Here is a 13008-nt window from a genome sequence, read left to right on the forward strand (position 1 = left end):
TAAAAGGATATATGTGGAGTCCAAGGAAAAGTATACTTGATCTCAAAAAGATGGTATTTATGAATGAAGAAAGAAGGATTAATAAATAGGGTAGAAATAAATAAGGTAGCTCGTGAATAATCTGAGTTCTTGTGCCTATGTATTCTCACCGTGCAACGAGAAAGTCATAGCTTTCGTAGTTCAGCCTACTATGGCTGACACCAGGAGATTGAGGTAAAAGAAATTATATTTTATAATGGAATAAGAATAAGACTTAGTAGTCATTGGATATGAACCACACTAAAGTCTATGAGTAAAGGTGAATATGATGAGCAACTGGGTCATTTGTCCCATACCAAAAGATATTCATAATGAGTTAATAGAATTCTCCACTCTCATTCATTCTTTACTACTTAAGGCTCTTGGAGTGTGATTCTTATCATAACTTTCAAGTTGTTGGAGAAAAATCCTTGCTGCTAGTTATGATAATAAAGATCTTATCAATCGTTTGATTCGAATTGCACTAAAGTCTAAGAACAAAGGCGAATACCTTGAGCAATTGGGTCATTCGTCTCATACCCAAGGATACCCTAGACAAGGATAGGAATTCTCCACTTTCATCATTCTTTGTTACTTAAGGCTCATGGCATACTACTTGAATCATGATTGATAAGTTGTTGATGGAGACCTCTGATTGTTGCACTCTTTCTTGTTGGAGAGAGACGTGGCAAACATATGATTTGGATTGTGATAAAGTCTATGAATAGGGGTGAATACGATGAGAAACTGGGTCATTCGTCCCGTACCCAAAGATATTCAGAATGAGTTAATGTAATTTTCCACTCTCGTTCATTCCCTATTTCTTAAGGCTCATGTCACACAATTTGATCTTGATTGACAAGCTCTTGAAGAAACACCTTTGATATTCCTTGTATAATCCACTGCTTGATATGATTGGGATCCCTTGAATGAGAGTCTGAACTTGAGGCCTTGAGATCCACAGCTTACAAAAAGAGTCTTATCAAGTGATTAAGGGTCTTTTGATCACTTGATCAAACTATAGGATTATACATGATCAAAGGATTTAGTTAATCAAAATTGCTTTTGATCAACTTGAATCAAGGGTTTGAACTAACTTAAAGATGTATGGTTAACCTAATCCAAGGGAGCATGCCACAATTAAAGTCATACTAATCAGATACTTCAGGAAAACTTAATTTGATTAAACTAGCTAACTATTCTAAGTCCATCCTAATCTTAAAGGAAACATGCATTTCTAAGACAAAATAACTCCTAAGGATAAAAGGGTCAATTCACATGACTATGCAATTAAGAACAAAATCTAATCCTAATCAATATCCTAACTAAAACCTAAAATTTAATTAAGTTCTAAAATCTATTCTAATCAATTAAAGAAACCTAATTGTTTAGAAATCTAACTAAATTCTAAAAAATAAATAATATTCTAATTAAACCTAAATTTTATTCTAATTAAAATCTTCAATCTAACTAAATCCTAAATTTTACTTAATCTCTAAATTCTAATTAAACCCTAAGACTAGATAGATCCAAAAGAGATTTGGCTCGGATCCTTGCCCCTATCTCCGAGGTTTGGCTCGGATCGAGGTGGACCTCTCCAAGCTCCACCACCTACACCCTTAGATTAGATAGATCCAAAAGAGGGGTGTTCCAAGTATACAAAAGTGCTTTTAATAAGCCTCGGAAGTGTGGTGTGTGTTTGAGTCATATAAGAAATCACAAAGTTGTGTTAGGTCTGTATTACATCAAGTTTTAAAATCTATTCTAATCAATTAAAGAAACTTAATTGTTTAGAAATCTAACTAAATTCTGACAAATAAATAATATTCTAATTAAACCTAAATTTTATTCTAATTAAAATCTTCAATCTAATTAAATCCTAAATTCTACTTAATCTCTAAATTCTAATTAAACCCTAAAATTTAATTAAACTAAACAAAATTGATTCACAAGAATTAACCAAGATTAAACCTAACTAAACTAAAAAAATAAGACTAAATGATGATTAAGTTAAAGTATTGGGGTGCAGAACCGAAAATGGTGTTTAATCAGCAGTTGGGCCTTAGGCCCAAAAACCTCTTCCCTGCAAACAGCAAAAAAAATGGTCCAAGGATCTGGATAATGGAGGTGTGAAGAGAAACAGCCTCTTTGGGCCTTCCAACCTGAGTAACCTAGCCCAACACAATATGCATTCAAAACTCAAGGCGCGACCTACAGCTTCAAGCGACGTAGATGGCTCCCTTGTTGATTTCCATCTCCAAACTTTCATCATCAACCAAACGCAGCTCATGGTATGTGCGAAGCTTAGGACGAACGAGATCGAAACCGGTTCGTGCTTGAATAGAAAAATCATACGCAGAGTTGAAGAACACGAAACGAAGCAGAGAAGAGAGACTAACCACAACGGTGATGCGGCACACACATGTACGAAATCTCGTCCTTCTTGGCTCGACCTTATTCTTCTTCCTTTTGAGAATTCCTGTTGTTGCTGTGTTTTTGGCTTGTTGCTTCGAGTGAGATGTAATGGATATAGAAACCTTGTTGTGTGCGTGTGATGCATAGAATGGAGATTGTGCAGAAGATTGTAGAAGATTATGAATTGGATGCAGAGTGAAACTTGAAGTTGCAGAGTGAAGATCTCGATCCTTAGAGGTGAGGTGTTCTGATATAGAGTCACTATTTTATTAGGAAGTTACTATGTTAACAAGTGTAATGCCAAGTTAGTTAGGAGTTTGGTGATTCTGTTAGAAATTTGTTACCTCTGTTAGGATCATTATGTTATTTTCTGTTAGCATGTTAAGTTAGTTGAACCTCTTTTGAGCAGTTATTATCACAGTCAGTTAGAAGCTTCTGTTAATTTGTTTTTGGACCTTATGTTATGCACCTGCAGGTTTTAAGGGAAGGACTCTACTTGTTGAAGAACACATGGTTTGTTGTGCACATACAGGTGCGTGTGTGCTTTGGATTTTTCTCATGGCCATGTGTTTTACTTGGACAGAAAATTGAAAATGTATGCTCTACTTTGTGTGAGTCCTGACTTTGTATGGTATGTGCATCTTGCTGGTCCATAAAATTGCTTCTAAGTGAAGGACAGAGTTTACAACAAAATATGCCATTATGCAGGTCACACAGTCTGAACAGGGCATGTTGTTGGTCACTTGGTTTGCTTGTATCATTTTCAAGGTGTTCAATTTCTTGAGCTTATTTGCGTGTGTTCAATTGCTTGTAAAATTGCAATGAGATGTGATGAAAGCTCATGAAGTTTTATTTTGGTGTAAGTGAATGGTGTATGAACTCATTGATTGAATGAAGAGGCTTGTATGAATGTAATGAAAAGTTTGAAAAGTTCGGTTATGAATTGAATTCTTATTGTTTTGAAATTGTATGGAACCATTGAATTGTTAATGTCTATTGGATTTTAGAAAATGTAGATGGATTATGGAAAGGATATTGACTTGTACATGGGAATTTGAATGGTTTATGGATTCTTGATTTTGCATGGAAGGTTATGAATGTTTGAATTTGTACTTGCCAAAATGGATTGTAAGAAAGCTTAACAAATGAATGTTATGTTTTGAAAGTTTAGATTATGTATATATGTATTTGGTTGGTCATGATGATTGCAATGCTATGCAAAGTTCAAATAATCAATAAATGGTGAATTGTTTAGAATTGTCCAGGATGTAATGAAATATATCTTGAATTTTGTTCATGGTAAAGATCGTAAAATGAATGTTAAATGTGATGTAAAAAGTTAGTTTATACATGAAATGAATGACTTTATGGCATGGCCTTTGTAGGATGGTTGTATTGAATTTGCAAATGGTATGACACTTTGAACATTTGGAAATTGGTTGATATATGGCCTATGATGAAATTGTGTGAAAGGAAAGGACTTTAGTTTGAAAATAGAAATCAAAGTTGGATGTTGAATGGCAAATACAGTGAATCATAGTCAAAGATGATCAAGGTTTAGAATGAATCATAGGCTTTGGAATGGACATGGATTAAACATTAAGCCCCTTGAAAATGAGTTATGGAAAGTGGTTGACTTTGGTCAACTAGTTGACTAAAAAGTCAATAGTTGACCAAAGTCAACTATGGATCTCAAACTAGGGTTTTCTTGTATGGACTTGGGTAAGTGGACATGAATCCTGATTAAACATAGATGGGCCCATAATGATGACCTAGAAATGGTTTAAAAGCCTTGATGGATCAAAAGCAAACCAAAGCCCCAAAATATCAATGTGTTGATGCAAGTATGACTCCAAGAACCAATGAACAATGATCCACACCATATGAATATGAAACACGATCTTGGAAGAACCAGTAAGATGCGTGGGTAAAGTTAACAACATGTTGGGCAAGAGCCTTCCCCAAATGGACTAGGGTTCTAGTCAAACCAAGGTGATTCCAAGTCAATCCTTAGTAGTATAAGCCTTTAAGCATCTGAGATTAGGGTTTCAGTAATACATATCCTTCAATCAAGACCTTTGGATGGATTAGGATTCCTCCCAATCAATTCCTTAACATATGAGTCCAAACTAGGGTTTAGAAGTCCATATAAGACCTAAAGAACATTCATGAAGCCGCACAACCAAATCATCAGCAAATTAGGTTTTGAGACCCTTGAGGAGTACCATGATGGAACCTTGTTGAATTCATGCTTCAAATATCAAGCCATTAGGGTTTCACATCCCCTAAGATCAGATGAATACTCAAGCCAAACCCTTGAGGTTTTATCCATACACAAACCCTAGCTTTGAAAGCGAAGAACCTTGAATCCATAATGATCAACCACTAAGTATGGGTTAATGCTTGATGCTCATAAATGAAACATGGGTGCATGCAAATTATTCTTAAGTTAAGAGTTGAATGAAAAGATGAAAATGGGGGGGGGGGGGGGGGGGGGGGATTTTCGGGTACAACACCTCCAAGCAAAGGTCCTAGGATGAGATCCTCTAAGTCCAAGTGGATTAAGTGGAATGATTTGTTTTTTTTTGTCTTGTCATTTTATCATGTTTTTATTGTTTTTAATGTATGATAACAATAAAGTAAAGACAAATAATAAACATGCATGATGAAGCTTATGCAATGATGATGATCATGAGTACTTGAATGTAAATGACATAAAAGTAAATAAAAAAATAACAATGAAAATAACAATAACAAAAGGTTAGTGGTAATCAAAGTTAGTAAAGTCAAGTTAAATTAGGGTTATGAACAATGGACCAACACTTGAGAGTTATCTATCCTTAGGTCAATAGATTCAAAATATGGTTCATTTGGGAATACCTTATCACCGATACAAAGTATGGAAGATGATAAATGGATCAAATTACCATAGATTTGTAACAATCAAAGTTATTCAACCCCAAGTCCATCTATCAATAGATTGACAAAAGGAAGACTATGCATACTTAAGGTTGAAAGTTTTAATGTTTGATTAAGTGAGTTAGGTTAAATAAGTATAAGATCAAAGTATAATTAACAAGATAACAAGAGTTAGTGTGTGATATAAACAAGTTAGTATAAAAGGTTAGTGAGTTATTATAATCAAGGGAGGTGATAATGTATCAGATGAAATCACAAGTTAACATATGTACAAGGATTCATCCACAACTCAAATGACCCAAGTTGGTTGAAAGAGGGGCAACCAATCCATGCTTCAAAGTACCATGGATGAACACTTGATCATCCATTAGTGGGTTTGAAGTATGAGAGGTTCAATTAACCCTAGACCAACCAATATCATGACCAAAGTAGATTTCATTAGCCCTAGTTCAAGACCTCATAAGTCCCTTAAAATATATCCAAATGACTTGAAATGAGGCAAAATCAAATACTAGAGACAAAAAAAATAGGGTTCTATGTTGAATAGTTTTTCATAATAATAAAAATAACGAGGGTAAAAAATAAAATGAAAATGGGAATAAATGGTAAAAATAAATAAACAAAACGAGTGCAAAAAGAAAATAAAACAAAGGGATGCACACGCTGGGGGTTAAACCCCTGACCTTGGGTTCATGGGGGATCACCCCCTCTCCCATTGGGCCAAGCGCTCAGTGGTGTTAGAAAACACGCCCAACTAATAAAATAATAAAACAACAAACAGAAATGAAAGTGTGTGCCAATGAGCCAATCAGAGCACGACACAGAAACTTTTCAATTTCAAATTTTGCGCGAAACGATCATCTTCAACATTCGACCTCAGAAATCAAAACTCAAAAATACGTGTTTTTAACCAGATTTTTTTTGGAATCGACTTTCAAACATATAATCAAACTTATCTCCACACTCATGAGCCATTGATTGGTTCTAAGTATGGAGTATTTTTCTACGAACCAGAAGAACACAAATGACCTTAATTAAATATTAAACTCTGAATATTGACTAATCAAAGCTACAAGTTTAGGGTTAATGATCAGAAGGAAGTTTCGAAGTGAATTGGAACTTATTTGGATGATAGGGATGAGTGAAACTACCCGATCAAAATCAAAATTAAGGAGGTATTCCGACGACTTGGCTCAACTCAGATGAAGCTCAGGGAAGATGAGTTAGGGCTTTAGAAAGTTTGAGTGGATGTTAGTGAAGGTTTCTGGGTGGTTGTTTGGGGTTGAAACACTCTGGAAATTAAAACACGATTCTCTATTTTTGGATGTTCAGCTCAAATGTTCAGCAGAGGTTCTGGGGCTTTTAAAGCGTGGAGAATGAAGGGGACACTTTCCCCTATTTATAGGGAAGGTGTGTTGATGGTTTGGAGGGAAAGAATTGAAGGTTTTCTTTAGAATGTTGAGTGGCTCGAAGCATGCTTTGGATGGACTTGGGGAAACATGGAATAGCTGTGTTCTGACCTTACTTGCACCTCAGACCATTTTTTCTTGGTCCTTAGCCCTGATCTGGAACAGACAAGGGACTTGGTTTGGCCTACTATGGATTTCACTTTTTGCCAATTTGGGAAAATTATGATTTTCCAAATGGGGTTGGTTTTGCATTGTGAGGAGTTTTTTCTACCAAGTGGACTTCCTACTACTCCAAAATACCATATGCAACATGTTTGGGGACTATTGAGATCAGATTGGATTGGTTTTAGGACTTGGTGAATGGAAATGCAAAATCTGCTTTGGCTTGGTCTGGTTTGCCAATCAGGATTAACCTCCATGTTTGAACCAAGGCCAAATGAAATTGGATTGTGAATTTTGTCTCAAATTTATGCCAAATGTTCCTTTAAATTTCCTTGATTGAATGAAAAAAGGATCAGGTCAAAAGGATTTGTGGTTCAGAAATGGCAATGTGGTAAAGTAATGGTCTTTGTCATGTTTTAGGGCATGGTGGGCATGGTGGACCAGCTTGGCCGATGCAAAAATTGAGGTCCTTCCTCAATGAATTAGGTTTTGGACCTTGAAAGAAAGTTGGAAAGGATCTCATTTAGGACATTTGGCTCGAAATGCAATTCAAAAATCTTGTGAAATGAGAGAGTTATGATCTTTGAAACATTCCATAGCCCATTCTTGCCAAAATGTGACCAACCAACATGACCTAAAAATGGGAATTTATGATTTCTTGATCTCCAAGGCACAATGGTGGATGTTTTAAGTTCATATGATAATAACATGATGGGAAATAAGATTTGGATATTTGTGGGATGATTTTATGTCAAGTTTATGGGTGGATCAAAGCATTGAAAGTTGAAAACTCATGACCATAAACACAAACAAAATACACAAACAAATATATACAATCACAATATATGGATCAAGTGAGCAAAGTTGAAATGACATGAATATAAACAAGTTAAATGATATGTAAATGACAAATGAAATGGTAAATGACTTGAATTTAAATTGCATAAAGTAAATGACTTGAAAATAAAAGCAATATAATAAAAGTTAGTCAAATGTTAGTTGATTAGATGTTAGTGATGTTTTACTTTTCAACTGATTTAGTCATTCTTTGGAGAACACTCAACCCTCTATTCACAAGCATGGATAATTGAACCAAGACATCTTCCAAAGGAAGGAAAAAGGCCAAGTTTCCATACAATACCATGAAAGAAGGGAGACTTACAATCTCACTTACTAGAATGTTATACCTTTAGGGTCAAAATTTAGCTCTATATTAAGCAACCGTAATTGGACTTATGTAGAAGTCACTGTAATACCCCAAAATTTACCCTTCATTTTTCCTGAAAAAAAAAAACGAAAAAAAAAAAAAAACGAAAAAAAAAGTTAAAAATAAATAAATAAATAAATAAAATATAACAATTTTTTTTGGACTTGGGTCTCCCTCATTTGAGCCCACTACCCACGAAAATCAGTCTATAAATACTGAAGTTTCAGTAGAGGAAAACACACTTGGAGTTACACTGGGAGATTCACTGGAGAGAAAAAGGAAGAGAAGCAAAATACTATGGGGTTTCCTTGAAACAAAACCCTGGACAAAACCTGGAGAGAAACCTGACAGAGAACTCAGAGCAGCCTCCAAACCCTGAAGGGAACTACAAAAGTGGATCCCGTAGAGTACTATGGATGCGTAGGGGTGCTAATACCTTCCCTTCGCATAACCGACTCCCGAACCCAAGGTTTGGTTGCGAGACCCCGTCTTGTTCCTTCCTTTTTCAGGTTTACTTCGAGCGTTTCCTTTCCCTCCTTTGGGATGAATAACGCACGGTGGCGACTCTTCTGTCTTTTTCTTTCGCCGATTGTTTTTTTCGCGCACTGTATTTTTCAGGTTGCGACAGTTGGCGACTCTGCTAAGGACAAAAGAAGTTGACCTCTTGCTGGTCCATCTTCCCTAAGCGAGTCCCTCCTAGCTTGTGTGATTTTCTTGTTTATTGGGTGTTCATGCTTTTGTACATTTATTTACTTACTTGCTTGCATTCATCTGCTGTATCTGTTGGAGCTGTTGTTTGTTTGTTGGGATGGGATGTTCTACGAGAGATAAGCCCATTACCCAGGCTTGAGTGTACACACAGGTTTTAGAGTGGATGATCATGAGGCTTGCATGGCATGTTGCTACGTTAAGTCGTTCGTGAAGAACCACACCCAGACGAGGTTTCTCTTGGATATATTATGTCCTACGGATGTTCCGTAACGACATGATGTTCCTTTAGAAATCGTCGACTCTGGTGACCATTTCCCGAGAACTCAGTCGAGGCCTCTCCTCCGAGACGTGATTATGTTAGCTCTGGTGGGCGCATTCTCGCTGATCAATCCGAGGACCCCGAGACTGGGAACTTGCTTTAGGATGTCCTATTGAGGGGAGTCAGTGGAGGTCTTTTATCCCGTAATAATGCCAAACCTTCAGTGGTAAACGTATTATTCACGACTGAAGGGCTGAAGTTGACGAACTTCTGTTCTTAGAACCTACCAGTGAGGGGCGGGCTAAATTCAGGAAACCTTAACCTCCAACCAACCCGGTTTTCCGGAGCAGAGCTTTGATCTTGTATTATATTCCTCAGTGGTTTTCTCTTCAGACAGTGTAACCCGACACATGTTCAAGCAGATACAGCAACCCTGATTGACATGCCACTGCATTGCATTCACATCATCACATCATTTGCATTCATATCATTTAACACATGTTTATCCATTTCAAGGGGGTTTACATCTTCTTCTTGATTCCAGTCGGAGTTTTTCTGGTTCTCTTAAGATGGATATTGGCAGAAAGAGACTTGTCGCCTACAAGTTTCCGATGGTCTGTCTGGAGCCCATCCAACAGTTGATGTAGTTAATGGATCCTGGTTCTCTAGAAGGATTCCGAGAGGATTACGGTCTGATTCTAAGTTTCGTCACGGTTCTTTCCAAGGATCAACATGACGCTCTATTCACGCTGCTACAGTTCTATGACCCTCCACTGAGATGTTTCACTTTCCCGGATTATATTTTGGTCCCTACTCTGGATGAGATTGCCAGTTTTCTCAGAGTTCCTATCAGGTCACAGTTATTGTTCTACAGTTCTGAGTTTCTGCCCGATCTCAGCATGGTTGCTTCAGCCACATATTTGGAGGAATCAGTTTGGAAGGCTAATATGTGTCAGAAGGGAGAAGTTAGTGGTTTTCATCTGAGTTTCTTGCTGGGAGAAGCAAAGAAGAAGCTAGAAGACGGTAACCAGAGGGGTTTCAATGCTGTGTTGGCTCTTTGTGTGTATGGGATTGTCTTGTTCCCTAATGTCGCCAAATTTGTGGACATGGACACAATACGCCTCTTCGTGTTGAGAAATCCAGTACCGACCTTGCTAGGAGATTTCTTTCATTCAGTGCACCACAGAAATAAGAATAGAAAAGGGGGATTGTTGAATTGTTGTGTGCCTTTGTTTTATAGGTGGTTCAGTTCTCACCTACCCAAATCAGGAGTGTTCGTTAATGTCAAGGATTCGTTGAGTTGGTCGAAGAGATTGATGGGGTTGAGAGCTGAAGATATTCCTTGGTGGTCCGACCGGAGCTTGCTTCGGGCAGATATTATTCATAGTTGTGGGAACTTCCCAAATGTTCCGTTGGTAGGAAGAAGAGGAGGAACCAACTATAATCCTTCTCTAGCAGTTAGACAGTTTGGATATGCTTTAAGAACTCCGCCTTTGGAAAAGGATGTGGAAGAATCTCTGTTTTTCCATTCTTCGCCTGATTTGACGGTATCCCGTAAGGCAGCTGAGGCCTGGCTCAAGGTGATCAAGAGAGGAAGAACCGTCCTTGGAAAAGGAGATTGTAGAACTTACCCTCGGTATGAAGAGTGGCTTCAAGGAAGAGTCGAAGAGTTTGGTCTGCCGTTCCCTATTGAAGAATCTTTGTATCCACCTACTCCTGAGCAGTCAACCATGGTGAGCCGAGAGGAGTACGACAAGTTGAAGAGTGCCATGGAGGGACTTCAAACCAAGAACTCAGAGTTAAGTGAGAAGTTGCAAGACTGTATGCATCAATTCCATGAGGCAGAATATCAGAAGGGGGAAGCCGTCAGAGTGCAAAAGGAAGCAGAGAGGAGATTTGCTGTGGAGGCGGACTTCTTCAGGAAGACAGACGAAGCCTTGAGATCATCCAGTTCTGAGTTGAGGAGAGTTAAGCAGCAGTTAGTAGATGCTCATGGTAAATTAGCTGGGTGGCAGGAGCAATGGGATGCATTTTCAACTTCTCGGAAGGCAAAGGAGGAGGAGACAGTAGCCGAACTGACTGGTCAGATAGAGAAATTGACGACTTTGCTGAAGGGGAAGAACAATGAGCTTCTGTGCTCCTGTTCTACTAATGGTTACATCACAGATCAACTCAATGAGGCTCGAGGACAGATTGAAGAACTCAAGGTGTTGGCAGGTTTGAAGAAATCCAGACTTGAAGAGGTATTCGGAGAAGATGATGGGAATTACTACAGAGAGCACATCAACGAACTGGATGGGATCATTCACAAGAGGAATCTGCTTATCCGGCATTTGACAGAATCTCCAGATCATCTCGACACGGTGGCATTACTGGATGAAGTGAGGAGCAGTCCTTATGGGTTGTATACAGGAGGCTGATCCCTGGTTTATGTTCCTCCCTTTACTTTTTGTTTTGTTGCTATGTAGTGATAATCCACAGGCTTGTTGTGGGGATCCTCTTTTGATGTACTTTTGGCTAAGGCCCCTTTCCTGGAACTCATTTGTATGTTGGTTTCCCTTTGTTGCATCTTGATCTCAGAAGTTTATCCATGACTCAGTCTTCTTGCACTATTCGCCTGATGTGAGACTGGAATCAAGGGGGTAGAATACCTTTTGGATTTGATAAACATGGCATTGCATTTACATATTCATTGTCATATCTTGCATAACAGGTACCGCTGCAGTGTTCTCATATTGTTTGGTGTCCCACTAGCAGGATAGCTGACTCAGGCATTCACCGATACGGTACCCGAAGGAATCAACAGAGAGCGATGGAGAGCCTACAAGCAGAGCTCGCCGAGATGAAGATTCGCATGAATCAATTCATGGATTTGGTTCAAGGGGTGGCTCAAGGACAGCAGGAGCTTAGATTGTTGGTACAGAGGGATCCCCCTATTACTCAACCGGAGACGTTGGCTGATCCTCCAGCTGGAGAGGCTAATGGTCCCAATGGATCGGGGCCTATCCCGATCCCGCATGTCAACCTAGATCAACAACCCATTCAGGATGGTCAGGATGATCAGTTTCCCTTGCTTCAGGAAGACTTTGGCATGGACCCCATGTTTAGAAGATTGGAAGAGAGGTTGAAAGCAGTGGAAAGACAGAATCTTCTGGGAGTAGATGTTGTTGACTTGGGGCTGGTCCCAGGTGTGAGAGTGCCACCGAAATTCAAGGTCCCGATATTTGACAAATACCATGGCAGCTCTTGCCCCAAAACTCACGTGCAAGCCTATTTCCGTAAAATGGTTGCATACTCTGATGACGAGAAGCTACTTATGTACTTCTTCCAGGACAACCTGGCTGGGGCATCCTTGGAATGGTATATGAGGCTGGACAGAGCCCACATCCGTTGCTGGAGGGATTTGGCAGAGGCTTTCGTGAAGCAGTATCAGTATAATGCAGACATGGCTCCGGACAGAACTCAACTTCAGAATCTGTCTCTTAAAAGCAATGAGTGCTTCAGGGAATACGCTCAACGCTGGAGGAATACAGCTTCCCGTGTTCAGCCTCCTATGTTGGAAAAGGAAATGGCCAACATGTTCATGAATACGCTGCCTGGACCTTATCTGGAGCGTCTGGTGGGGTGCAATGCTTCCAACTTTGCTGATGTGGTCTCTACTGGAGAAAGGGTGGAGAATTACCTAAAGACCTATAAGAGCCAGAGTGGAGGTGGATCCTCATTAGAGGTGAAGAAGCCGTTCATTCAGGGACAGAAGAGGAGAGAAGGGGATGCAAATGCCATATCTTCTTATCAGAACAGGGATAACCGGAGGAATAATTTTCAGAATTATCATCAACAACCGTATGTTGCGGCTGTGACCATTCCAGCTGCAGCGCCACTACAACAACAACAATCACAACGTCAAC

The 13008-nt window shown here is 38.9% G+C and overlaps 1 long non-coding RNA gene across 1 annotated transcript; it reads left to right on the plus strand.

The window, feature by feature from the left end:
* Positions 1-2227: 2227 nt before the first annotated feature.
* Positions 2228-3394, plus strand: LOC127121438 (uncharacterized). The gene is made up of 2 exons (XR_007803453.1): positions 2228-2670; positions 2909-3394. It is a non-coding gene; the product is annotated as an uncharacterized LOC127121438 (long non-coding RNA).
* The last annotated feature ends 9614 nt before the right edge of the window (positions 3395-13008 follow it).

The sequence above is a fragment of the Lathyrus oleraceus genome, chromosome 2, assembly GCF_024323335.1.
Source record: "Lathyrus oleraceus cultivar Zhongwan6 chromosome 2, CAAS_Psat_ZW6_1.0, whole genome shotgun sequence".
Classification (NCBI taxonomy): Eukaryota; Viridiplantae; Streptophyta; class Magnoliopsida; order Fabales; family Fabaceae; genus Lathyrus; species Lathyrus oleraceus.